The 27,941-nt window shown below is 45.9% G+C and overlaps 12 non-coding genes across 12 annotated transcripts; all 12 read right to left on the bottom strand.

The window, feature by feature from the left end:
* Positions 1 to 1,541: 1,541 nt before the first annotated feature.
* LOC130338839 (U2 spliceosomal RNA) lies at positions 1,542 to 1,732 on the bottom strand. The gene has a single exon (XR_008879312.1). It is a non-coding gene; the product is annotated as a U2 spliceosomal RNA (small nuclear RNA).
* Positions 1,733 to 3,822: 2,090 nt separating this feature from the next.
* Positions 3,823 to 4,013, bottom strand: LOC130338838 (U2 spliceosomal RNA). The gene has a single exon (XR_008879311.1). It is a non-coding gene; the product is annotated as a U2 spliceosomal RNA (small nuclear RNA).
* A 2,075-nt stretch (positions 4,014 to 6,088) lies between these two features.
* Positions 6,089 to 6,279, bottom strand: LOC130338836 (U2 spliceosomal RNA). The gene has a single exon (XR_008879310.1). It is a non-coding gene; the product is annotated as a U2 spliceosomal RNA (small nuclear RNA).
* Positions 6,280 to 8,356: 2,077 nt separating this feature from the next.
* On the bottom strand, positions 8,357 to 8,547 carry LOC130338835 (U2 spliceosomal RNA). Its single transcript, XR_008879309.1, has one exon. It is a non-coding gene; the product is annotated as a U2 spliceosomal RNA (small nuclear RNA).
* A 2,080-nt stretch (positions 8,548 to 10,627) lies between these two features.
* Positions 10,628 to 10,818, bottom strand: LOC130338834 (U2 spliceosomal RNA). The gene has a single exon (XR_008879308.1). It is a non-coding gene; the product is annotated as a U2 spliceosomal RNA (small nuclear RNA).
* A 2,088-nt stretch (positions 10,819 to 12,906) lies between these two features.
* On the bottom strand, positions 12,907 to 13,097 carry LOC130338832 (U2 spliceosomal RNA). Its single transcript, XR_008879306.1, has one exon. It is a non-coding gene; the product is annotated as a U2 spliceosomal RNA (small nuclear RNA).
* Positions 13,098 to 15,172: 2,075 nt separating this feature from the next.
* On the bottom strand, positions 15,173 to 15,363 carry LOC130338831 (U2 spliceosomal RNA). The gene has a single exon (XR_008879305.1). It is a non-coding gene; the product is annotated as a U2 spliceosomal RNA (small nuclear RNA).
* Positions 15,364 to 17,442: 2,079 nt separating this feature from the next.
* On the bottom strand, positions 17,443 to 17,633 carry LOC130338830 (U2 spliceosomal RNA). The gene has a single exon (XR_008879304.1). It is a non-coding gene; the product is annotated as a U2 spliceosomal RNA (small nuclear RNA).
* A 2,088-nt stretch (positions 17,634 to 19,721) lies between these two features.
* LOC130338829 (U2 spliceosomal RNA) lies at positions 19,722 to 19,912 on the bottom strand. Its single transcript, XR_008879303.1, has one exon. It is a non-coding gene; the product is annotated as a U2 spliceosomal RNA (small nuclear RNA).
* A 2,111-nt stretch (positions 19,913 to 22,023) lies between these two features.
* LOC130338828 (U2 spliceosomal RNA) lies at positions 22,024 to 22,214 on the bottom strand. Its single transcript, XR_008879302.1, has one exon. It is a non-coding gene; the product is annotated as a U2 spliceosomal RNA (small nuclear RNA).
* Positions 22,215 to 24,298: 2,084 nt separating this feature from the next.
* On the bottom strand, positions 24,299 to 24,489 carry LOC130338827 (U2 spliceosomal RNA). Its single transcript, XR_008879301.1, has one exon. It is a non-coding gene; the product is annotated as a U2 spliceosomal RNA (small nuclear RNA).
* A 2,084-nt stretch (positions 24,490 to 26,573) lies between these two features.
* LOC130338825 (U2 spliceosomal RNA) lies at positions 26,574 to 26,764 on the bottom strand. Its single transcript, XR_008879300.1, has one exon. It is a non-coding gene; the product is annotated as a U2 spliceosomal RNA (small nuclear RNA).
* Positions 26,765 to 27,941: the final 1,177 nt, after the last annotated feature.

The raw sequence follows: 27,941 nt of genomic DNA, 5'->3' as shown, positions 1-27,941 counted from the left end.
CAAATCCCTATGGTTACATACACAACAAAGCTGGGTTGTTGTTGTTTACACTCTGCAAGGCCTGTGGAAGTGAGTGACATCATAGCACTGTAGTTCTGAGGGTTCTAGATGGATGCAACAATCTCCTGTTGCTTCTATGAAGGCCATAATAGACGACATCACCAAACAGCTCCATAGTCACATACACAGCAAAGGAGAGATGTTGTTTACACCTAGTGATGTCAGTGGTATTGAGTGACATCACAGCACAGTGCTAAGGCTCCTGGGCCTGGACACAGCAGCGGCTGCAATATCTCAACGGAGAATACGTTTATATATATGTGTGTGTGTGCGCGTATATATATATATATATATATATATATATATATATTTCTCCGCCGAAATCACTTTTAAACCCATTTCCACCTTTTTTTCCCTTCTCTTCCTCTTACTTTTTTTTCACGTTTTTTTACGTTTTTCTCCTTTTCGCCTCTTTTCTGGGCGTATTATTCTTCTTTTTCTTCTTTTTTTTCGTCTAATGCATACCCCATCAGTGCAGCAATGCTTATTCAATACCGCCAGCAGATGGAGACACTGGGGGATAATTTTCTAAGGATTTATACTGATTTTTCCTGTCTGAATTTGTCGCACAGAAAGTTGCAGGCCAAATATGTGTGACATTTCTGCGACTTTAGCTTCTAGAGCATTTTTACAACATTATACATAGGTGCTGAATACATAAAAAGCGACTGTTCAGCGACAGACAAGTCGCATCGGCTGAAAGTAGGCCAGAATGTCAGTCCATGTTGGAGCAGGTTTAGATACAGTCTAAAGTATAGATCTTAAAGTCTGTGCACAGAATTTAGCAAGGGCCTCGCACCTTCTGATGCATCAGGTAGGTGCACAATAGCATAGCCTAACCCTCTGTACTTTGGTCTATATTGATGCGGGACATAGACAGCCAGCTGATGACCAATCCATTAGTGCAATGGATGGCTGGAAGCATTTGTCTTTGCCTTTGCAATACCACAGAAGCAATGCATGGTCAATGTACAGCAATGACACACCTGTGTGAACAGCCAGGAGACCCCCCCCCATGTTATGTTACATAGTTACATAGTTAGTACGGTCGAAAAAAGACATATGTCCATCAAGTTCAACCAGGGAATTAAGGGGTAGGGGTGTGGCGCGATATTGGGGAAGGGATGAGATTTTATATTTCTTCATAAGCATTAATCTTATTTTGTCAATTAGGAACATTCAGCACCCACCCGCTATCAAGGCAGCTGCCTATCATGTCATGCCCTACCTGCACAGGTGTGCTGGCTACTCAAATGATCCAATTAAGGAGGCCATTTAGTCAGCAGCAGCAGAAGTCCTGTGCCTGGACGCTCCAACAGCGGCCAGACACAAGCAGAAGCAGAAGCAGCAGAAGCAGCAGCAGCAGCACCACCTTTTGTTTTTTGGCTGCAGCAGCAGCAAGGCCCACAGGGCTGGCTAGCTGGCTAGCCAGCAAGCAGGTAGCAATGAAAGTAGGAATCTTTCTTTTTAACCCTGTAAGGGGGTGGTGCACTGTACCCGAAGATACTGCCATATCGGGTCAATGCATAGGGCGACGGAAGCAAGCTTCGAAATCGGCCCCCGTTCTCAAAAATCCATTTAATATATGGTCCCCAGATAGGGGACGTATCAGATATTAAACTGATAAGAACAGATACTACACTTGATCTTAGCCAAAAGGCCGAGAAGCGATAACCGTGAAAGGGGCGGGCCCAACAAGGTCCCCTTCATGGGCACTATCACTGCTTGCTGTCAGGGAGGCTGCCAGACAATTTTCCATGCACACTCTGGGCTGGGGGGCAGTCAACCACCAGTACACACAGCAGAACCTAAACCCATACCATTATTGCTAAGCAGCAAGACAGGGGCCCATTGCACTCCCACGGGGCCTTTTTAAATGCAATCCATAACCCGGATTTGCCAGGAACCCTTCTTACTCCTCCTACTTGCATGTGACACTGGGCTTAGGATCTGCATAGGAAACACACACACAAGCACACACCTACCTTTGTTGCCTGCAGATGCCTCCTTGGCTGTCCCCAAACGGTATCAAACCAACACCCACGGGAAGCTGTAAGCATAGAGGACATGCCTGCACCCCATTGGACTTACCTGTGTGGGTTAAACCCGGGTTATTTGACAACCTATGGCGGTGATGGTTCTGCTCAGGCAGAGCAGTGCTGATGCTCCTCATAAAGCTGTCGCTGCTGTGAAGGTTCTAGGTGACATCACAAATCCCTATGGTTACATACACAACAAAGCTGGGTTGTTGTTGTTTACACTCTGCAAGGCCTGTGGAAGTGAGTGACATCATAGCACTGTAGTTCTGAGGGTTCTAGATGGATGCAACAATCTCCTGTTGCTTCTATGAAGGCCATAATAGACGACATCACCAAACAGCTCCATAGTCACATACACAGCAAAGGAGAGATGTTGTTTACACCTAGTGATGTCAGTGGTATTGAGTGACATCACAGCACAGTGCTAAGGCTCCTGGGCCTGGACACAGCAGCGGCTGCAATATCTCAACGGAGAATACGTTTATATATATGTGTGTGTGTGCGCGTATATATATATATATATATATATATATATATATATATATATATATATATATTTCTCCGCCGAAATCACTTTTAAACCCATTTCCACCTTTTTTTCCCTTCTCTTCCTCTTACTTTTTTTTCACGTTTTTTTACGTTTTTCTCCTTTTCGCCTCTTTTCTGGGCGTATTATTCTTCTTTTTCTTCTTTTTTTTCGTCTAATGCATACCCCATCAGTGCAGCAATGCTTATTCAATACCGCCAGCAGATGGAGACACTGGGGGATAATTTTCTAAGGATTTATACTGATTTTTCCTGTCTGAATTTGTCGCACAGAAAGTTGCAGGCCAAATATGTGTGACATTTCTGCGACTTTAGCTTCTAGAGCATTTTTACAACATTATACATAGGTGCTGAATACATAAAAAGCGACTGTTCAGCGACAGACAAGTCGCATCGGCTGAAAGTAGGCCAGAATGTCAGTCCATGTTGGAGCAGGTTTAGATACAGTCTAAAGTATAGATCTCAAAGTCTGTGCACAGAATTTAGCAAGGGCCTCGCACCTTCTGATGCATCAGGTAGGTGCACAATAGCATAGCCTAACCCTCTGTACTTTGGTCTATATTGATGCGGGACATAGACAGCCAGCTGATGACCAATCCATTAGTGCAATGGATGGCTGGAAGCATTTGTCTTTGCCTTTGCAATACCACAGAAGCAATGCATGGTCAATGTACAGCAATGACACACCTGTGTGAACAGCCAGGAGACCCCCCCCCCATGTTATGTTACATAGTTACATAGTTAGTACGGTCGAAAAAAGACATATGTCCATCAAGTTCAACCAGGGAATTAAGGGGTAGGGGTGTGGCGCGATATTGGGGAAGGGATGAGATTTTATATTTCTTCATAAGCATTAATCTTATTTTGTCAATTAGGAACATTCAGCACCCACCCGCTATCAAGGCAGCTGCCTATCATGTCATGCCCTACCTGCACAGGTGTGCTGGCTACTCAAATGATCCAATTAAGGAGGCCATTTAGTCAGCAGCAGCAGAAGTCCTGTGCCTGGACGCTCCAACAGTGGCCAGACACAAGCAGAAGCAGCAGAAGCAGCAGCAGCAGCACCACCTTTTGTTTTTTGGCTGCAGCAGCAGCAAGGCCCACAGGGCTGGCTAGCTGGCTAGCCAGCAAGCAGGTAGCAATGAAAGTAGGAATCTTTCTTTTTAACCCTGTAAGGGGGTGGTGCACTGTACCCGAAGATACTGCCATATCGGGTCAATGCATAGGGCGACGGAAGCAAGCTTCGAAATCGGCCCCCGTTCTCAAAAATCCATTTAATATATGGTCCCCAGATAGGGGACGTATCAGATATTAAACTGATAAGAACAGATACTACACTTGATCTTAGCCAAAAGGCCGAGAAGCGATAACCGTGAAAGGGGCGGGCCCAACAAGGTCCCCTTCATGGGCACTATCACTGCTTGCTGTCAGGGAGGCTGCCAGACAATTTTCCATGCACACTCTGGGCTGGGGGGCAGTCAACCACCAGTACACACAGCAGAACCTAAACCCATACCATTATTGCTAAGCAGCAAGACAGGGGCCCATTGCACTCCCACGGGGCCTTTTTAAATGCAATCCATAACCCGGATTTGCCAGGAACCCTTCTTACTCCTCCTACTTGCATGTGACACTGGGCTTAGGATCTGCATAGGAAACACACACACAAGCACACACCTACCTTTGTTGCCTGCAGATGCCTCCTTGGCTGTCCCCAAACGGTATCAAACCAACACCCACGGGAAGCTGTAAGCATAGAGGACATGCCTGCACCCCATTGGACTTACCTGTGTGGGTTAAACCCGGGTTATTTGACAACCTATGGCGGTGATGGTTCTGCTCAGGCAGAGCAGTGCTGATGCTCCTCATAAAGCTGTCGCTGCTGTGAAGGTTCTAGGTGACATCACAAATCCCTATGGTTACATACACAACAAAGCTGGGTTGTTGTTGTTTACACTCTGCAAGGCCTGTGGAAGTGAGTGACATCATAGCACTGTAGTTCTGAGGGTTCTAGATGGATGCAACAATCTCCTGTTGCTTCTATGAAGGCCATAATAGACGACATCACCAAACAGCTCCATAGTCACATACACAGCAAAGGAGAGATGTTGTTTACACCTAGTGATGTCAGTGGTATTGAGTGACATCACAGCACAGTGCTAAGGCTCCTGGGCCTGGACACAGCAGCGGCTGCAATATCTCAACGGAGAATACGTTTATATATATGTGTGTGTGTGCGCGTATATATATATATATATATATATATATATATATATTTCTCCGCCGAAATCACTTTTAAACCCATTTCCACCTTTTTTTCCCTTCTCTTCCTCTTACTTTTTTTTCACGTTTTTTTACGTTTTTCTCCTTTTCGCCTCTTTTCTGGGCGTATTATTCTTCTTTTTCTTCTTTTTTTTCGTCTAATGCATACCCCATCAGTGCAGCAATGCTTATTCAATACCGCCAGCAGATGGAGACACTGGGGGATAATTTTCTAAGGATTTATACTGATTTTTCCTGTCTGAATTTGTCGCACAGAAAGTTGCAGGCCAAATATGTGTGACATTTCTGCGACTTTAGCTTCTAGAGCATTTTTACAACATTATACATAGGTGCTGAATACATAAAAAGCGACTGTTCAGCGACAGACAAGTCGCATCGGCTGAAAGTAGGCCAGAATGTCAGTCCATGTTGGAGCAGGTTTAGATACAGTCTAAAGTATAGATCTTAAAGTCTGTGCACAGAATTTAGCAAGGGCCTCGCACCTTCTGATGCATCAGGTAGGTGCACAATAGCATAGCCTAACCCTCTGTACTTTGGTCTATATTGATGCGGGACATAGACAGCCAGCTGATGACCAATCCATTAGTGCAATGGATGGCTGGAAGCATTTGTCTTTGCCTTTGCAATACCACAGAAGCAATGCATGGTCAATGTACAGCAATGACACACCTGTGTGAACAGCCAGGAGACCCCCCCCCCCATGTTATGTTACATAGTTACATAGTTAGTACGGTCGAAAAAAGACATATGTCCATCAAGGTCAACCAGGGAATTAAGGGGTAGGGGTGTGGCGCGATATTGGGGAAGGGATGAGATTTTATATTTCTTCATAAGCATTAATCTTATTTTGTCAATTAGGAACATTCAGCACCCACCCGCTATCAAGGCAGCTGCCTATCATGTCATGCCCTACCTGCACAGGTGTGCTGGCTACTCAAATGATCCAATTAAGGAGGCCATTTAGTCAGCAGCAGCAGAAGTCCTGTGCCTGGACGCTCCAACAGCGGCCAGACACAAGCAGAAGCAGCAGAAGCAGCAGCAGCAGCACCACCTTTTGTTTTTTGGCTGCAGCAGCAGCAAGGCCCACAGGGCTGGCTAGCTGGCTAGCCAGCAAGCAGGTAGCAATGAAAGTAGGAATCTTTCTTTTTAACCCTGTAAGGGGGTGGTGCACTGTACCCGAAGATACTGCCATATCGGGTCAATGCATAGGGCGACGGAAGCAAGCTTCGAAATCGGCCCCCGTTCTCAAAAATCCATTTAATATATGGTCCCCAGATAGGGGACGTATCAGATATTAAACTGATAAGAACAGATACTACACTTGATCTTAGCCAAAAGGCCGAGAAGCGATAACCGTGAAAGGGGCGGGCCCAACAAGGTCCCCTTCATGGGCACTATCACTGCTTGCTGTCAGGGAGGCTGCCAGACAATTTTCCATGCACACTCTGGGCTGGGGGGCAGTCAACCACCAGTACACAGCAGAACCTAAACCCATACCATTATTGCTAAGCAGCAAGACAGGGGCCCATTGCACTCCCACGGGGCCTTTTTAAATGCAATCCATAACCCGGATTTGCCAGGAACCCTTCTTACTCCTCCTACTTGCATGTGACACTGGGCTTAGGATCTGCATAGGAAACACACACACAAGCACACACCTACCTTTGTTGCCTGCAGATGCCTCCTTGGCTGTCCCCAAACGGTATCAAACCAACACCCACGGGAAGCTGTAAGCATAGAGGACATGCCTGCACCCCATTGGACTTACCTGTGTGGGTTAAACCCGGGTTATTTGACAACCTATGGCGGTGATGGTTCTGCTCAGGCAGAGCAGTGCTGATGCTCCTCATAAAGCTGTCGCTGCTGTGAAGGTTCTAGGTGACATCACAAATCCCTATGGTTACATACACAACAAAGCTGGGTTGTTGTTGTTTACACTCTGCAAGGCCTGTGGAAGTGAGTGACATCATAGCACTGTAGTTCTGAGGGTTCTAGATGGATGCAACAATCTCCTGTTGCTTCTATGAAGGCCATAATAGACGACATCACCAAACAGCTCCATAGTCACATACACAGCAAAGGAGAGATGTTGTTTACACCTAGTGATGTCAGTGGTATTGAGTGACATCACAGCACAGTGCTAAGGCTCCTGGGCCTGGACACAGCAGCGGCTGCAATATCTCAACGGAGAATACGTTTATATATATGTGTGTGTGTGCGCGTATATATATATATATATATATATATATATATATATATATTTCTCCGCCGAAATCACTTTTAAACCCATTTCCACCTTTTTTTCCCTTCTCTTCCTCTTACTTTTTTTTCACGTTTTTTTACGTTTTTCTCCTTTTCGCCTCTTTTCTGGGCGTATTATTCTTCTTTTTCTTCTTTTTTTTCGTCTAATGCATACCCCATCAGTGCAGCAATGCTTATTCAATACCGCCAGCAGATGGAGACACTGGGGGATAATTTTCTAAGGATTTATACTGATTTTTCCTGTCTGAATTTGTCGCACAGAAAGTTGCAGGCCAAATATGTGTGACATTTCTGCGACTTTAGCTTCTAGAGCATTTTTACAACATTATACATAGGTGCTGAATACATAAAAAGCGACTGTTCAGCGACAGACAAGTCGCATCGGCTGAAAGTAGGCCAGAATGTCAGTCCATGTTGGAGCAGGTTTAGATACAGTCTAAAGTATAGATCTCAAAGTCTGTGCACAGAATTTAGCAAGGGCCTCGCACCTTCTGATGCATCAGGTAGGTGCACAATAGCATAGCCTAACCCTCTGTACTTTGGTCTATATTGATGCGGGACATAGACAGCCAGCTGATGACCAATCCATTAGTGCAATGGATGGCTGGAAGCATTTGTCTTTGCCTTTGCAATACCACAGAAGCAATGCATGGTCAATGTACAGCAATGACACACCTGTGTGAACAGCCAGGAGACCCCCCCCCCCATGTTATGTTACATAGTTACATAGTTAGTACGGTCGAAAAAAGACATATGTCCATCAAGTTCAACCAGGGAATTAAGGGGTAGGGGTGTGGCGCGATATTGGGGAAGGGATGAGATTTTATATTTCTTCATAAGCATTAATCTTATTTTGTCAATTAGGAACATTCAGCACCCACCCGCTATCAAGGCAGCTGCCTATCATGTCATGCCCTACCTGCACAGGTGTGCTGGCTACTCAAATGATCCAATTAAGGAGGCCATTTAGTCAGCAGCAGCAGAAGTCCTGTGCCTGGACGCTCCAACAGCGGCCAGACACAAGCAGAAGCAGCAGAAGCAGCAGCAGCAGCACCACCTTTTGTTTTTTGGCTGCAGCAGCAGCAAGGCCCACAGGGCTGGCTAGCTGGCTAGCCAGCAAGCAGGTAGCAATGAAAGTAGGAATCTTTCTTTTTAACCCTGTAAGGGGGTGGTGCACTGTACCCGAAGATACTGCCATATCGGGTCAATGCATAGGGCGACGGAAGCAAGCTTCGAAATCGGCCCCCGTTCTCAAAAATCCATTTAATATATGGTCCCCAGATAGGGGACGTATCAGATATTAAACTGATAAGAACAGATACTACACTTGATCTTAGCCAAAAGGCCGAGAAGCGATAACCGTGAAAGGGGCGGGCCCAACAAGGTCCCCTTCATGGGCACTATCACTGCTTGCTGTCAGGGAGGCTGCCAGACAATTTTCCATGCACACTCTGGGCTGGGGGGCAGTCAACCACCAGTACACACAGCAGAACCTAAACCCATACCATTATTGCTAAGCAGCAAGACAGGGGCCCATTGCACTCCCACGGGGCCTTTTTAAATGCAATCCATAACCCGGATTTGCCAGGAACCCTTCTTACTCCTCCTACTTGCATGTGACACTGGGCTTAGGATCTGCATAGGAAACACACACACAAGCACACACCTACCTTTGTTGCCTGCAGATGCCTCCTTGGCTGTCCCCAAACGGTATCAAACCAACACCCACGGGAAGCTGTAAGCATAGAGGACATGCCTGCACCCCATTGGACTTACCTGTGTGGGTTAAACCCGGGTTATTTGACAACCTATGGCGGTGATGGTTCTGCTCAGGCAGAGCAGTGCTGATGCTCCTCATAAAGCTGTCGCTGCTGTGAAGGTTCTAGGTGACATCACAAATCCCTATGGTTACATACACAACAAAGCTGGGTTGTTGTTGTTTACACTCTGCAAGGCCTGTGGAAGTGAGTGACATCATAGCACTGTAGTTCTGAGGGTTCTAGATGGATGCAACAATCTCCTGTTGCTTCTATGAAGGCCATAATAGACGACATCACCAAACAGCTCCATAGTCACATACACAGCAAAGGAGAGATGTTGTTTACACCTAGTGATGTCAGTGGTATTGAGTGACATCACAGCACAGTGCTAAGGCTCCTGGGCCTGGACACAGCAGCGGCTGCAATATCTCAACGGAGAATACGTTTATATATATGTGTGTGTGTGCGCGTATATATATATATATATATATATATATATATATATATATATTTCTCCGCCGAAATCACTTTTAAACCCATTTCCACCTTTTTTTCCCTTCTCTTCCTCTTACTTTTTTTTCACGTTTTTTTACGTTTTTCTCCTTTTCGCCTCTTTTCTGGGCGTATTATTCTTCTTTTTCTTCTTTTTTTTCGTCTAATGCATACCCCATCAGTGCAGCAATGCTTATTCAATACCGCCAGCAGATGGAGACACTGGGGGATAATTTTCTAAGGATTTATACTGATTTTTCCTGTCTGAATTTGTCGCACAGAAAGTTGCAGGCCAAATATGTGTGACATTTCTGCGACTTTAGCTTCTAGAGCATTTTTACAACATTATACATAGGTGCTGAATACATAAAAAGCGACTGTTCAGCGACAGACAAGTCGCATCGGCTGAAAGTAGGCCAGAATGTCAGTCCATGTTGGAGCAGGTTTAGATACAGTCTAAAGTATAGATCTCAAAGTCTGTGCACAGAATTTAGCAAGGGCCTCGCACCTTCTGATGCATCAGGTAGGTGCACAATAGCATAGCCTAACCCTCTGTACTTTGGTCTATATTGATGCGGGACATAGACAGCCAGCTGATGACCAATCCATTAGTGCAATGGATGGCTGGAAGCATTTGTCTTTGCCTTTGCAATACCACAGAAGCAATGCATGGTCAATGTACAGCAATGACACACCTGTGTGAACAGCCAGGAGACCCCCCCCCCATGTTATGTTACATAGTTACATAGTTAGTACGGTCGAAAAAAGACATATGTCCATCAAGTTCAACCAGGGAATTAAGGGGTAGGGGTGTGGCGCGATATTGGGGAAGGGATGAGATTTTATATTTCTTCATAAGCATTAATCTTATTTTGTCAATTAGGAACATTCAGCACCCACCCGCTATCAAGGCAGCTGCCTATCATGTCATGCCCTACCTGCACAGGTGTGCTGGCTACTCAAATGATCCAATTAAGGAGGCCATTTAGTCAGCAGCAGCAGAAGTCCTGTGCCTGGACGCTCCAACAGCGGCCAGACACAAGCAGAAGCAGCAGAAGCAGCAGCAGCAGCACCACCTTTTGTTTTTTGGCTGCAGCAGCAGCAAGGCCCACAGGGCTGGCTAGCTGGCTAGCCAGCAAGCAGGTAGCAATGAAAGTAGGAATCTTTCTTTTTAACCCTGTAAGGGGGTGGTGCACTGTACCCGAAGATACTGCCATATCGGGTCAATGCATAGGGCGACGGAAGCAAGCTTCGAAATCGGCCCCCGTTCTCAAAAATCCATTTAATATATGGTCCCCAGATAGGGGACGTATCAGATATTAAACTGATAAGAACAGATACTACACTTGATCTTAGCCAAAAGGCCGAGAAGCGATAACCGTGAAAGGGGCGGGCCCAACAAGGTCCCCTTCATGGGCACTATCACTGCTTGCTGTCAGGGAGGCTGCCAGACAATTTTCCATGCACACTCTGGGCTGGGGGGCAGTCAACCACCAGTACACACAGCAGAACCTAAACCCATACCATTATTGCTAAGCAGCAAGACAGGGGCCCATTGCACTCCCACGGGGCCTTTTTAAATGCAATCCATAACCCGGATTTGCCAGGAACCCTTCTTACTCCTCCTACTTGCATGTGACACTGGGCTTAGGATCTGCATAGGAAACACACACACAAGCACACACCTACCTTTGTTGCCTGCAGATGCCTCCTTGGCTGTCCCCAAACGGTATCAAACCAACACCCACGGGAAGCTGTAAGCATAGAGGACATGCCTGCACCCCATTGGACTTACCTGTGTGGGTTAAACCCGGGTTATTTGACAACCTATGGCGGTGATGGTTCTGCTCAGGCAGAGCAGTGCTGATGCTCCTCATAAAGCTGTCGCTGCTGTGAAGGTTCTAGGTGACATCACAAATCCCTATGGTTACATACACAACAAAGCTGGGTTGTTGTTGTTTACACTCTGCAAGGCCTGTGGAAGTGAGTGACATCATAGCACTGTAGTTCTGAGGGTTCTAGATGGATGCAACAATCTCCTGTTGCTTCTATGAAGGCCATAATAGACGACATCACCAAACAGCTCCATAGTCACATACACAGCAAAGGAGAGATGTTGTTTACACCTAGTGATGTCAGTGGTATTGAGTGACATCACAGCACAGTGCTAAGGCTCCTGGGCCTGGACACAGCAGCGGCTGCAATATCTCAACGGAGAATACGTTTATATATATGTGTGTGTGTGTGCGCGTATATATATATATATATATATATATATATATATATATATATATATATTTCTCCGCCGAAATCACTTTTAAACCCATTTCCACCTTTTTTTCCCTTCTCTTCCTCTTACTTTTTTTTCACGTTTTTTTACGTTTTTCTCCTTTTCGCCTCTTTTCTGGGCGTATTATTCTTCTTTTTCTTCTTTTTTTTCGTCTAATGCATACCCCATCAGTGCAGCAATGCTTATTCAATACCGCCAGCAGATGGAGACACTGGGGGATAATTTTCTAAGGATTTATACTGATTTTTCCTGTCTGAATTTGTCGCACAGAAAGTTGCAGGCCAAATATGTGTGACATTTCTGCGACTTTAGCTTCTAGAGCATTTTTACAACATTATACATAGGTGCTGAATACATAAAAAGCGACTGTTCAGCGACAGACAAGTCGCATCGGCTGAAAGTAGGCCAGAATGTCAGTCCATGTTGGAGCAGGTTTAGATACAGTCTAAAGTATAGATCTCAAAGTCTGTGCACAGAATTTAGCAAGGGCCTCGCACCTTCTGATGCATCAGGTAGGTGCACAATAGCATAGCCTAACCCTCTGTACTTTGGTCTATATTGATGCGGGACATAGACAGCCAGCTGATGACCAATCCATTAGTGCAATGGATGGCTGGAAGCATTTGTCTTTGCCTTTGCAATACCACAGAAGCAATGCATGGTCAATGTACAGCAATGACACACCTGTGTGAACAGCCAGGAGACCCCCCCCCCATGTTATGTTACATAGTTACATAGTTAGTACGGTCGAAAAAAGACATATGTCCATCAAGTTCAACCAGGGAATTAAGGGGTAGGGGTGTGGCGCGATATTGGGGAAGGGATGAGATTTTATATTTCTTCATAAGCATTAATCTTATTTTGTCAATTAGGAACATTCAGCACCCACCCGCTATCAAGGCAGCTGCCTATCATGTCATGCCCTACCTGCACAGGTGTGCTGGCTACTCAAATGATCCAATTAAGGAGGCCATTTAGTCAGCAGCAGCAGAAGTCCTGTGCCTGGACGCTCCAACAGCGGCCAGACACAAGCAGAAGCAGCAGAAGCAGCAGCAGCAGCACCACCTTTTGTTTTTTGGCTGCAGCAGCAGCAAGGCCCACAGGGCTGGCTAGCTGGCTAGCCAGCAAGCAGGTAGCAATGAAAGTAGGAATCTTTCTTTTTAACCCTGTAAGGGGGTGGTGCACTGTACCCGAAGATACTGCCATATCGGGTCAATGCATAGGGCGACGGAAGCAAGCTTCGAAATCGGCCCCCGTTCTCAAAAATCCATTTAATATATGGTCCCCAGATAGGGGACGTATCAGATATTAAACTGATAAGAACAGATACTACACTTGATCTTAGCCAAAAGGCCGAGAAGCGATAACCGTGAAAGGGGCGGGCCCAACAAGGTCCCCTTCATGGGCACTATCACTGCTTGCTGTCAGGGAGGCTGCCAGACAATTTTCCATGCACACTCTGGGCTGGGGGGCAGTCAACCACCAGTACACACAGCAGAACCTAAACCCATACCATTATTGCTAAGCAGCAAGACAGGGGCCCATTGCACTCCCACGGGGCCTTTTTAAATGCAATCCATAACCCGGATTTGCCAGGAACCCTTCTTACTCCTCCTACTTGCATGTGACACTGGGCTTAGGATCTGCATAGGAAACACACACACAAGCACACACCTACCTTTGTTGCCTGCAGATGCCTCCTTGGCTGTCCCCAAACGGTATCAAACCAACACCCACGGGAAGCTGTAAGCATAGAGGACATGCCTGCACCCCATTGGACTTACCTGTGTGGGTTAAACCCGGGTTATTTGACAACCTATGGCGGTGATGGTTCTGCTCAGGCAGAGCAGTGCTGATGCTCCTCATAAAGCTGTCGCTGCTGTGAAGGTTCTAGGTGACATCACAAATCCCTATGGTTACATACACAACAAAGCTGGGTTGTTGTTGTTTACACTCTGCAAGGCCTGTGGAAGTGAGTGACATCATAGCACTGTAGTTCTGAGGGTTCTAGATGGATGCAACAATCTCCTGTTGCTTCTATGAAGGCCATAATAGACGACATCACCAAACAGCTCCATAGTCACATACACAGCAAAGGAGAGATGTTGTTTACACCTAGTGATGTCAGTGGTATTGAGTGACATCACAGCACAGTGCTAAGGCTCCTGGGCCTGGACACAGCAGCGGCTGCAATATCTCAACGGAGAATACGTTTATATATATGTGTGTGTGTGCGCGTATATATATATATATATATATATATATATATATATATATATATATTTCTCCGCCGAAATCACTTTTAAACCCATTTCCACCTTTTTTTCCCTTCTCTTCCTCTTACTTTTTTTTCACGTTTTTTTACGTTTTTCTCCTTTTCGCCTCTTTTCTGGGCGTATTATTCTTCTTTTTCTTCTTTTTTTTCGTCTAATGCATACCCCATCAGTGCAGCAATGCTTATTCAATACCGCCAGCAGATGGAGACACTGGGGGATAATTTTCTAAGGATTTATACTGATTTTTCCTGTCTGAATTTGTCGCACAGAAAGTTGCAGGCCAAATATGTGTGACATTTCTGCGACTTTAGCTTCTAGAGCATTTTTACAACATTATACATAGGTGCTGAATACATAAAAAGCGACTGTTCAGCGACAGACAAGTCGCATCGGCTGAAAGTAGGCCAGAATGTCAGTCCATGTTGGAGCAGGTTTAGATACAGTCTAAAGTATAGATCTCAAAGTCTGTGCACAGAATTTAGCAAGGGCCTCGCACCTTCTGATGCATCAGGTAGGTGCACAATAGCATAGCCTAACCCTCTGTACTTTGGTCTATATTGATGCGGGACATAGACAGCCAGCTGATGACCAATCCATTAGTGCAATGGATGGCTGGAAGCATTTGTCTTTGCCTTTGCAATACCACAGAAGCAATGCATGGTCAATGTACAGCAATGACACACCTGTGTGAACAGCCAGGAGACCCCCCCCCCATGTTATGTTACATAGTTACATAGTTAGTACGGTCGAAAAAAGACATATGTCCATCAAGTTCAACCAGGGAATTAAGGGGTAGGGGTGTGGCGCGATATTGGGGAAGGGATGAGATTTTATATTTCTTCATAAGCATTAATCTTATTTTGTCAATTAGGAACATTCAGCACCCACCCGCTATCAAGGCAGCTGCCTATCATGTCATGCCCTACCTGCACAGGTGTGCTGGCTACTCAAATGATCCAATTAAGGAGGCCATTTAGTCAGCAGCAGCAGAAGTCCTGTGCCTGGACGCTCCAACAGCGGCCAGACACAAGCAGAAGCAGCAGAAGCAGCACCACCTTTTGTTTTTTGGCTGCAGCAGCAGCAAGGCCCACAGGGCTGGCTAGCTGGCTAGCCAGCAAGCAGGTAGCAATGAAAGTAGGAATCTTTCTTTTTAACCCTGTAAGGGGGTGGTGCACTGTACCCGAAGATACTGCCATATCGGGTCAATGCATAGGGCGACGGAAGCAAGCTTCGAAATCGGCCCCCGTTCTCAAAAATCCATTTAATATATGGTCCCCAGATAGGGGACGTATCAGATATTAAACTGATAAGAACAGATACTACACTTGATCTTAGCCAAAAGGCCGAGAAGCGATAACCGTGAAAGGGGCGGGCCCAACAAGGTCCCCTTCATGGGCACTATCACTGCTTGCTGTCAGGGAGGCTGCCAGACAATTTTCCATGCACACTCTGGGCTGGGGGGCAGTCAACCACCAGTACACACAGCAGAACCTAAACCCATACCATTATTGCTAAGCAGCAAGACAGGGGCCCATTGCACTCCCACGGGGCCTTTTTAAATGCAATCCATAACCCGGATTTGCCAGGAACCCTTCTTACTCCTCCTACTTGCATGTGACACTGGGCTTAGGATCTGCATAGGAAACACACACACAAGCACACACCTACCTTTGTTGCCTGCAGATGCCTCCTTGGCTGTCCCCAAACGGTATCAAACCAACACCCACGGGAAGCTGTAAGCATAGAGGACATGCCTGCACCCCATTGGACTTACCTGTGTGGGTTAAACCCGGGTTATTTGACAACCTATGGCGGTGATGGTTCTGCTCAGGCAGAGCAGTGCTGATGCTCCTCATAAAGCTGTCGCTGCTGTGAAGGTTCTAGGTGACATCACAAATCCCTATGGTTACATACACAACAAAGCTGGGTTGTTGTTGTTTACACTCTGCAAGGCCTGTGGAAGTGAGTGACATCATAGCACTGTAGTTCTGAGGGTTCTAGATGGATGCAACAATCTCCTGTTGCTTCTATGAAGGCCATAATAGACGACATCACCAAACAGCTCCATAGTCACATACACAGCAAAGGAGAGATGTTGTTTACACCTAGTGATGTCAGTGGTATTGAGTGACATCACAGCACAGTGCTAAGGCTCCTGGGCCTGGACACAGCAGCGGCTGCAATATCTCAACGGAGAATACGTTTATATATATGTGTGTGTGTGCGCGTATATATATATATATATATATATATATATATATATTTCTCCGCCGAAATCACTTTTAAACCCATTTCCACCTTTTTTTCCCTTCTCTTCCTTTTACTTTTTTTTCACGTTTTTTTACGTTTTTCTCCTTTTCGCCTCTTTTCTGGGCGTATTATTCTTCTTTTTCTTCTTTTTTTTCGTCTAATGCATACCCCATCAGTGCAGCAATGCTTATTCAATACCGCCAGCAGATGGAGACACTGGGGGATAATTTTCTAAGGATTTATACTGATTTTTCCTGTCTGAATTTGTCGCACAGAAAGTTGCAGGCCAAATATGTGTGACATTTCTGCGACTTTAGCTTCTAGAGCATTTTTACAACATTATACATAGGTGCTGAATACATAAAAAGCGACTGTTCAGCGACAGACAAGTCGCATCGGCTGAAAGTAGGCCAGAATGTCAGTCCATGTTGGAGCAGGTTTAGATACAGTCTAAAGCATAGATCTCAAAGTCTGTGCACAGAATTTAGCAAGGGCCTCGCACCTTCTGATGCATCAGGTAGGTGCACAATAGCATAGCCTAACCCTCTGTACTTTGGTCTATATTGATGCGGGACATAGACAGCCAGCTGATGACCAATCCATTAGTGCAATGGATGGCTGGAAGCATTTGTCTTTGCCTTTGCAATACCACAGAAGCAATGCATGGTCAATGTACAGCAATGACACACCTGTGTGAACAGCCAGGAGACCCCCCCCCATGTTATGTTACATAGTTACATAGTTAGTACGGTCGAAAAAAGACATATGTCCATCAAGTTCAACCAGGGAATTAAGGGGTAGGGGTGTGGCGCGATATTGGGGAAGGGATGAGATTTTATATTTCTTCATAAGCATTAATCTTATTTTGTCAATTAGGAACATTCAGCACCCACCCGCTATCAAGGCAGCTGCCTATCATGTCATGCCCTACCTGCACAGGTGTGCTGGCTACTCAAATGATCCAATTAAGGAGGCCATTTAGTCAGCAGCAGCAGAAGTCCTGTGCCTGAACGCTCCAACAGCGGCCAGACACAAGCAGAAGCAGCAGAAGCAGCAGCAGCAGCAGCAGCACCACCTTTTGTTTTTTGGCTGCAGCAGCAGCAAGGCCCACAGGGCTGGCTAGCTGGCTAGCCAGCAAGCAGGTAGCAATGAAAGTAGGAATCTTTCTTTTTAACCCTGTAAGGGGGTGGTGCACTGTACCCGAAGATACTGCCATATCGGGTCAATGCATAGGGCGACGGAAGCAAGCTTCGAAATCGGCCCCCGTTCTCAAAAATCCATTTAATATATGGTCCCCAGATAGGGGACGTATCAGATATTAAACTGATAAGAACAGATACTACACTTGATCTTAGCCAAAAGGCCGAGAAGCGATAACCGTGAAAGGGGCGGGCCCAACAAGGTCCCCTTCATGGGCACTATCACTGCTTGCTGTCAGGGAGGCTGCCAGACAATTTTCCATGCACACTCTGGGCTGGGGGGCAGTCAACCACCAGTACACACAGCAGAACCTAAACCCATACCATTATTGCTAAGCAGCAAGACAGGGGCCCATTGCACTCCCACGGGGCCTTTTTAAATGCAATCCATAACCCGGATTTGCCAGGAACCCTTCTTACTCCTCCTACTTGCATGTGACACTGGGCTTAGGATCTGCATAGGAAACACACACACAAGCACACACCTACCTTTGTTGCCTGCAGATGCCTCCTTGGCTGTCCCCAAACGGTATCAAACCAACACCCACGGGAAGCTGTAAGCATAGAGGACATGCCTGCACCCCATTGGACTTACCTGTGTGGGTTAAACCCGGGTTATTTGACAACCTATGGCGGTGATGGTTCTGCTCAGGCAGAGCAGTGCTGATGCTCCTCATAAAGCTGTCGCTGCTGTGAAGGTTCTAGGTGACATCACAAATCCCTATGGTTACATACACAACAAAGCTGGGTTGTTGTTGTTTACACTCTGCAAGGCCTGTGGAAGTGAGTGACATCATAGCACTGTAGTTCTGAGGGTTCTAGATGGATGCAACAATCTCCTGTTGCTTCTATGAAGGCCATAATAGACGACATCACCAAACAGCTCCATAGTCACATACACAGCAAAGGAGAGATGTTGTTTACACCTAGTGATGTCAGTGGTATTGAGTGACATCACAGCACAGTGCTAAGGCTCCTGGGCCTGGACACAGCAGCGGCTGCAATATCTCAACGGAGAATACGTTTATATATATGTGTGTGTGTGCGCGTATATATATATATATATATATATATATATATATATATATATATATATATTTCTCCGCCGAAATCACTTTTAAACCCATTTCCACCTTTTTTTCCCTTCTCTTCCTCTTACTTTTTTTTCACGTTTTTTTACGTTTTTCTCCTTTTCGCCTCTTTTCTGGGCGTATTATTCTTCTTTTTCTTCTTTTTTTTCGTCTAATGCATACCCCATCAGTGCAGCAATGCTTATTCAATACCGCCAGCAGATGGAGACACTGGGGGATAATTTTCTAAGGATTTATACTGATTTTTCCTGTCTGAATTTGTCGCACAGAAAGTTGCAGGCCAAATATGTGTGACATTTCTGCGACTTTAGCTTCTAGAGCATTTTTACAACATTATACATAGGTGCTGAATACATAAAAAGCGACTGTTCAGCGACAGACAAGTCGCATCGGCTGAAAGTAGGCCAGAATGTCAGTCCATGTTGGAGCAGGTTTAGATACAGTCTAAAGTATAGATCTCAAAGTCTGTGCACAGAATTTAGCAAGGGCCTCGCACCTTCTGATGCATCAGGTAGGTGCACAATAGCATAGCCTAACCCTCTGTACTTTGGTCTATATTGATGCGGGACATAGACAGCCAGCTGATGACCAATCCATTAGTGCAATGGATGGCTGGAAGCATTTGTCTTTGCCTTTGCAATACCACAGAAGCAATGCATGGTCAATGTACAGCAATGACACACCTGTGTGAACAGCCAGGAGACCCCCCCCCCATGTTATGTTACATAGTTACATAGTTAGTACGGTCGAAAAAAGACATATGTCCATCAAGTTCAACCAGGGAATTAAGGGGTAGGGGTGTGGCGCGATATTGGGGAAGGGATGAGATTTTATATTTCTTCATAAGCATTAATCTTATTTTGTCAATTAGGAACATTCAGCACCCACCCGCTATCAAGGCAGCTGCCTATCATGTCATGCCCTACCTGCACAGGTGTGCTGGCTACTCAAATGATCCAATTAAGGAGGCCATTTAGTCAGCAGCAGCAGAAGTCCTGTGCCTGGACGCTCCAACAGCGGCCAGACACAAGCAGAAGCAGCAGAAGCAGCAGCAGCAGCACCACCTTTTGTTTTTTGGCTGCAGCAGCAGCAAGGCCCACAGGGCTGGCTAGCTGGCTAGCCAGCAAGCAGGTAGCAATGAAAGTAGGAATCTTTCTTTTTAACCCTGTAAGGGGGTGGTGCACTGTACCCGAAGATACTGCCATATCGGGTCAATGCATAGGGCGACGGAAGCAAGCTTCGAAATCGGCCCCCGTTCTCAAAAATCCATTTAATATATGGTCCCCAGATAGGGGACGTATCAGATATTAAACTGATAAGAACAGATACTACACTTGATCTTAGCCAAAAGGCCGAGAAGCGATAACCGTGAAAGGGGCGGGCCCAACAAGGTCCCCTTCATGGGCACTATCACTGCTTGCTGTCAGGGAGGCTGCCAGACAATTTTCCATGCACACTCTGGGCTGGGGGGCAGTCAACCACCAGTACACACAGCAGAACCTAAACCCATACCATTATTGCTAAGCAGCAAGACAGGGGCCCATTGCACTCCCACGGGGCCTTTTTAAATGCAATCCATAACCCGGATTTGCCAGGAACCCTTCTTACTCCTCCTACTTGCATGTGACACTGGGCTTAGGATCTGCATAGGAAACACACACACAAGCACACACCTACCTTTGTTGCCTGCAGATGCCTCCTTGGCTGTCCCCAAACGGTATCAAACCAACACCCACGGGAAGCTGTAAGCATAGAGGACATGCCTGCACCCCATTGGACTTACCTGTGTGGGTTAAACCCGGGTTATTTGACAACCTATGGCGGTGATGGTTCTGCTCAGGCAGAGCAGTGCTGATGCTCCTCATAAAGCTGTCGCTGCTGTGAAGGTTCTAGGTGACATCACAAATCCCTATGGTTACATACACAACAAAGCTGGGTTGTTGTTGTTTACACTCTGCAAGGCCTGTGGAAGTGAGTGACATCATAGCACTGTAGTTCTGAGGGTTCTAGATGGATGCAACAATCTCCTGTTGCTTCTATGAAGGCCATAATAGACGACATCACCAAACAGCTCCATAGTCACATACACAGCAAAGGAGAGATGTTGTTTACACCTAGTGATGTCAGTGGTATTGAGTGACATCACAGCACAGTGCTAAGGCTCCTGGGCCTGGACACAGCAGCGGCTGCAATATCTCAACGGAGAATACGTTTATATATATGTGTGTGTGTGCGCGTATATATATATATATATATATATATATATATATATATATATATATTTCTCCGCCGAAATCACTTTTAAACCCATTTCCACCTTTTTTTCCCTTCTCTTCCTCTTACTTTTTTTTCACGTTTTTTTACGTTTTTCTCCTTTTCGCCTCTTTTCTGGGCGTATTATTCTTCTTTTTCTTCTTTTTTTTCGTCTAATGCATACCCCATCAGTGCAGCAATGCTTATTCAATACCGCCAGCAGATGGAGACACTGGGGGATAATTTTCTAAGGATTTATACTGATTTTTCCTGTCTGAATTTGTCGCACAGAAAGTTGCAGGCGCACAGAAAGTTGCAGGCCAAATATGTGTGACATTTCTGCGACTTTAGCTTCTAGAGCATTTTTACAACATTATACATAGGTGCTGAATACATAAAAAGCGACTGTTCAGCGACAGACAAGTCGCATCGGCTGAAAGTAGGCCAGAATGTCAGTCCATGTTGGAGCAGGTTTAGATACAGTCTAAAGTATAGATCTCAAAGTCTGTGCACAGAATTTAGCAAGGGCCTCGCACCTTCTGATGCATCAGGTAGGTGCACAATAGCATAGCCTAACCCTCTGTACTTTGGTCTATATTGATGCGGGACATAGACAGCCAGCTGATGACCAATCCATTAGTGCAATGGATGGCTGGAAGCATTTGTCTTTGCCTTTGCAATACCACAGAAGCAATGCATGGTCAATGTACAGCAATGACACACCTGTGTGAACAGCCAGGAGACCCCCCCCCCATGTTATGTTACATAGTTACATAGTTAGTACGGTCGAAAAAAGACATATGTCCATCAAGTTCAACCAGGGAATTAAGGGGTAGGGGTGTGGCGCGATATTGGGGAAGGGATGAGATTTTATATTTCTTCATAAGCATTAATCTTATTTTGTCAATTAGGAACATTCAGCACCCACCCGCTATCAAGGCAGCTGCCTATCATGTCATGCCCTACCTGCACAGGTGTGCTGGCTACTCAAATGATCCAATTAAGGAGGCCATTTAGTCAGCAGCAGCAGAAGTCCTGTGCCTGGACGCTCCAACAGCGGCCAGACACAAGCAGAAGCAGCAGAAGCAGCAGAAGCAGCAGCAGCAGCACCACCTTTTGTTTTTTGGCTGCAGCAGCAGCAAGGCCCACAGGGCTGGCTAGCTGGCTAGCCAGCAAGCAGGTAGCAATGAAAGTAGGAATCTTTCTTTTTAACCCTGTAAGGGGGTGGTGCACTGTACCCGAAGATACTGCCATATCGGGTCAATGCATAGGGCGACGGAAGCAAGCTTCGAAATCGGCCCCCGTTCTCAAAAATCCATTTAATATATGGTCCCCAGATAGGGGACGTATCAGATATTAAACTGATAAGAACAGATACTACACTTGATCTTAGCCAAAAGGCCGAGAAGCGATAACCGTGAAAGGGGCGGGCCCAACAAGGTCCCCTTCATGGGCACTATCACTGCTTGCTGTCAGGGAGGCTGCCAGACAATTTTCCATGCACACTCTGGGCTGGGGGGCAGTCAACCACCAGTACACACAGCAGAACCTAAACCCATACCATTATTGCTAAGCAGCAAGACAGGGGCCCATTGCACTCCCACGGGGCCTTTTTAAATGCAATCCATAACCCGGATTTGCCAGGAACCCTTCTTACTCCTCCTACTTGCATGTGACACTGGGCTTAGGATCTGCATAGGAAACACACACACAAGCACACACCTACCTTTGTTGCCTGCAGATGCCTCCTTGGCTGTCCCCACGGTATCAAACCAACACCCACGGGAAGCTGTAAGCATAGAGGACATGCCTGCACCCCATTGGACTTACCTGTGTGGGTTAAACCCGGGTTATTTGACAACCTATGGCGGTGATGGTTCTGCTCAGGCAGAGCAGTGCTGATGCTCCTCATAAAGCTGTCGCTGCTGTGAAGGTTCTAGGTGACATCACAAATCCCTATGGTTACATACACAACAAAGCTGGGTTGTTGTTGTTTACACTCTGCAAGGCCTGTGGAAGTGAGTGACATCATAGCACTGTAGTTCTGAGGGTTCTAGATGGATGCAACAATCTCCTGTTGCTTCTATGAAGGCCATAATAGACGACATCACCAAACAGCTCCATAGTCACATACACAGCAAAGGAGAGATGTTGTTTACACCTAGTGATGTCAGTGGTATTGAGTGACATCACAGCACAGTGCTAAGGCTCCTGGGCCTGGACACAGCAGCGGCTGCAATATCTCAACGGAGAATACGTTTATATATATGTGTGTGTGTGCGCGTATATATATATATATATATATATATATATATATATATATATATATATTTCTCCGCCGAAATCACTTTTAAACCCATTTCCACCTTTTTTTCCCTTCTCTTCCTCTTACTTTTTTTTCACGTTTTTTTACGTTTTTCTCCTTTTCGCCTCTTTTCTGGGCGTATTATTCTTCTTTTTCTTCTTTTTTTTCGTCTAATGCATACCCCATCAGTGCAGCAATGCTTATTCAATACCGCCAGCAGATGGAGACACTGGGGGATAATTTTCTAAGGATTTATACTGATTTTTCCTGTCTGAATTTGTCGCACAGAAAGTTGCAGGCCAAATATGTGTGACATTTCTGCGACTTTAGCTTCTAGAGCATTTTTACAACATTATACATAGGTGCTGAATACATAAAAAGCGACTGTTCAGCGACAGACAAGTCGCATCGGCTGAAAGTAGGCCAGAATGTCAGTCCATGTTGGAGCAGGTTTAGATACAGTCTAAAGTATAGATCTCAAAGTCTGTGCACAGAATTTAGCAAGGGCCTCGCACCTTCTGATGCATCAGGTAGGTGCACAATAGCATAGCCTAACCCTCTGTACTTTGGTCTATATTGATGCGGGACATAGACAGCCAGCTGATGACCAATCCATTAGTGCAATGGATGGCTGGAAGCATTTGTCTTTGCCTTTGCAATACCACAGAAGCAATGCATGGTCAATGTACAGCAATGACACACCTGTGTGAACAGCCAGGAGACCCCCCCCCCATGTTATGTTACATAGTTACATAGTTAGTACGGTCGAAAAAAGACATATGTCCATCAAGTTCAACCAGGGAATTAAGGGGTAGGGGTGTGGCGCGATATTGGGGAAGGGATGAGATTTTATATTTCTTCATAAGCATTAATCTTATTTTGTCAATTAGGAACATTCAGCACCCACCCGCTATCAAGGCAGCTGCCTATCATGTCATGCCCTACCTGCACAGGTGTGCTGGCTACTCAAATGATCCAATTAAGGAGGCCATTTAGTCAGCAGCAGCAGAAGTCCTGTGCCTGGACGCTCCAACAGCGGCCAGACACAAGCAGAAGCAGCAGAAGCAGCAGCAGCAGCACCACCTTTTGTTTTTTGGCTGCAGCAGCAGCAAGGCCCACAGGGCTGGCTAGCTGGCTAGCCAGCAAGCAGGTAGCAATGAAAGTAGGAATCTTTCTTTTTAACCCTGTAAGGGGGTGGTGCACTGTACCCGAAGATACTGCCATATCGGGTCAATGCATAGGGCGACGGAAGCAAGCTTCGAAATCGGCCCCCGTTCTCAAAAATCCATTTAATATATGGTCCCCAGATAGGGGACGTATCAGATATTAAACTGATAAGAACAGATACTACACTTGATCTTAGCCAAAAGGCCGAGAAGCGATAACCGTGAAAGGGGCGGGCCCAACAAGGTCCCCTTCATGGGCACTATCACTGCTTGCTGTCAGGGAGGCTGCCAGACAATTTTCCATGCACACTCTGGGCTGGGGGGCAGTCAACCACCAGTACACACAGCAGAACCTAAACCCATACCATTATTGCTAAGCAGCAAGACAGGGGCCCATTGCACTCCCACGGGGCCTTTTTAAATGCAATCCATAACCCGGATTTGCCAGGAACCCTTCTTACTCCTCCTACTTGCATGTGACACTGGGCTTAGGATCTGCATAGGAAACACACACACAAGCACACACCTACCTTTGTTGCCTGCAGATGCCTCCTTGGCTGTCCCCAAACGGTATCAAACCAACACCCACGGGAAGCTGTAAGCATAGAGGACATGCCTGCACCCCATTGGACTTACCTGTGTGGGTTAAACCCGGGTTATTTGACAACCTATGGCGGTGATGGTTCTGCTCAGGCAGAGCAGTGCTGATGCTCCTCATAAAGCTGTCGCTGCTGTGAAGGTTCTAGGTGACATCACAAATCCCTATGGTTACATACACAACAAAGCTGGGTTGTTGTTGTTTACACTCTGCAAGGCCTGTGGAAGTGAGTGACATCATAGCACTGTAGTTCTGAGGGTTCTAGATGGATGCAACAATCTCCTGTTGCTTCTATGAAGGCCATAATAGACGACATCACCAAACAGCTCCATAGTCACATACACAGCAAAGGAGAGATGTTGTTTACACCTAGTGATGTCAGTGGTATTGAGTGACATCACAGCACAGTGCTAAGGCTCCTGGGCCTGGACACAGCAGCGGCTGCAATATCTCAACGGAGAATACGTTTATATATATGTGTGTGTGTGCGCGTATATATATATATATATATATATATATATATATATATATATATATTTCTCCGCCGAAATCACTTTTAAACCCATTTCCACCTTTTTTTCCCTTCTCTTCCTCTTACTTTTTTTTCACGTTTTTTTACGTTTTTCTCCTTTTCGCCTCTTTTCTGGGCGTATTATTCTTCTTTTTCTTCTTTTTTTTCGTCTAATGCATACCCCATCAGTGCAGCAATGCTTATTCAATACCGCCAGCAGATGGAGACACTGGGGGATAATTTTCTAAGGATTTATACTGATTTTTCCTGTCTGAATTTGTCGCACAGAAAGTTGCAGGCCAAATATGTGTGACATTTCTGCGACTTTAGCTTCTAGAGCATTTTTACAACATTATACATAGGTGCTGAATACATAAAAAGCGACTGTTCAGCGACAGACAAGTCGCATCGGCTGAAAGTAGGCCAGAATGTCAGTCCATGTTGGAGCAGGTTTAGATACAGTCTAAAGTATAGATCTCAAAGTCTGTGCACAGAATTTAGCAAGGGCCTCGCACCTTCTGATGCATCAGGTAGGTGCACAATAGCATAGCCTAACCCTCTGTACTTTGGTCTATATTGATGCGGGACATAGACAGCCAGCTGATGACCAATCCATTAGTGCAATGGATGGCTGGAAGCATTTGTCTTTGCCTTTGCAATACCACAGAAGCAATGCATGGTCAATGTACAGCAATGACACACCTGTGTGAACAGCCAGGAGACCCCCCCCCCATGTTATGTTACATAGTTACATAGTTAGTACGGTCGAAAAAAGACATATGTCCATCAAGTTCAACCAGGGAATTAAGGGGTAGGGGTGTGGCGCGATATTGGGGAAGGGATGAGATTTTATATTTCTTCATAAGCATTAATCTTATTTTGTCAATTAGGAACATTCAGCACCCACCCGCTATCAAGGCAGCTGCCTATCATGTCATGCCCTACCTGCACAGGTGTGCTGGCTACTCAAATGATCCAATTAAGGAGGCCATTTAGTCAGCAGCAGCAGAAGTCCTGTGCCTGGACGCTCCAACAGCGGCCAGACACAAGCAGAAGCAGCAGAAGCAGCAGCAGCAGCACCACCTTTTGTTTTTTGGCTGCAGCAGCAGCAAGGCCCACAGGGCTGGCTAGCTGGCTAGCCAGCAAGCAGGTAGCAATGAAAGTAGGAATCTTTCTTTTTAACCCTGTAAGGGGGTGGTGCACTGTACCCGAAGATACTGCCATATCGGGTCAATGCATAGGGCGACGGAAGCAAGCTTCGAAATCGGCCCCCGTTCTCAAAAATCCATTTAATATATGGTCCCCAGATAGGGGACGTATCAGATATTAAACTGATAAGAACAGATACTACACTTGATCTTAGCCAAAAGGCCGAGAAGCGATAACCGTGAAAGGGGCGGGCCCAACAAGGTCCCCTTCATGGGCACTATCACTGCTTGCTGTCAGGGAGGCTGCCAGACAATTTTCCATGCACACTCTGGGCTGGGGGGCAGTCAACCACCAGTACACACAGCAGAACCTAAACCCATACCATTATTGCTAAGCAGCAAGACAGGGGCCCATTGCACTCCCACGGGGCCTTTTTAAATGCAATCCATAACCCGGATTTGCCAGGAACCCTTCTTACTCCTCCTACTTGCATGTGACACTGGGCTTAGGATCTGCATAGGAAACACACACACAAGCACACACCTACCTTTGTTGCCTGCAGATGCCTCCTTGGCTGTCCCCAAACGGTATCAAACCAACACCCACGGGAAGCTGTAAGCATAGAGGACATGCCTGCACCCCATTGGACTTACCTGTGTGGGTTAAACCCGGGTTATTTGACAACCTATGGCGGTGATGGTTCTGCTCAGGCAGAGCAGTGCTGATGCTCCTCATAAAGCTGTCGCTGCTGTGAAGGTTCTAGGTGACATCACAAATCCCTATGGTTACATACACAACAAAGCTGGGTTGTTGTTGTTTACACTCTGCAAGGCCTGTGGAAGTGAGTGACATCATAGCACTGTAGTTCTGAGGGTTCTAGATGGATGCAACAATCTCCTGTTGCTTCTATGAAGGCCATAATAGACGACATCACCAAACAGCTCCATAGTCACATACACAGCAAAGGAGAGATGTTGTTTACACCTAGTGATGTCAGTGGTATTGAGTGACATCACAGCACAGTGCTAAGGCTCCTGGGCCTGGACACAGCAGCGGCTGCAATATCTCAACGGAGAATACGTTTATATATATGTGTGTGTGTGCGCGTATATATATATATATATATATATATATATATATATATATATATATTTCTCCGCCGAAATCACTTTTAAACCCATTTCCACCTTTTTTTCCCTTCTCTTCCTCTTACTTTTTTTTCACGTTTTTTTACGTTTTTCTCCTTTTCGCCTCTTTTCTGGGCGTATTATTCTTCTTTTTCTTCTTTTTTTTCGTCTAATGCATACCCCATCAGTGCAGCAATGCTTATTCAATACCGCCAGCAGATGGAGACACTGGGGGATAATTTTCTAAGGATTTATACTGATTTTTCCTGTCTGAATTTGTCGCA

This window comes from Hyla sarda, unplaced genomic scaffold, assembly GCF_029499605.1.
Source record: "Hyla sarda isolate aHylSar1 unplaced genomic scaffold, aHylSar1.hap1 scaffold_531, whole genome shotgun sequence".
Taxonomy (NCBI): Eukaryota; Metazoa; Chordata; class Amphibia; order Anura; family Hylidae; genus Hyla; species Hyla sarda.
The sequence above is the reverse complement of the archived record's forward strand: the minus strand, read 5'-3'. Positions and strand labels throughout refer to the sequence as shown.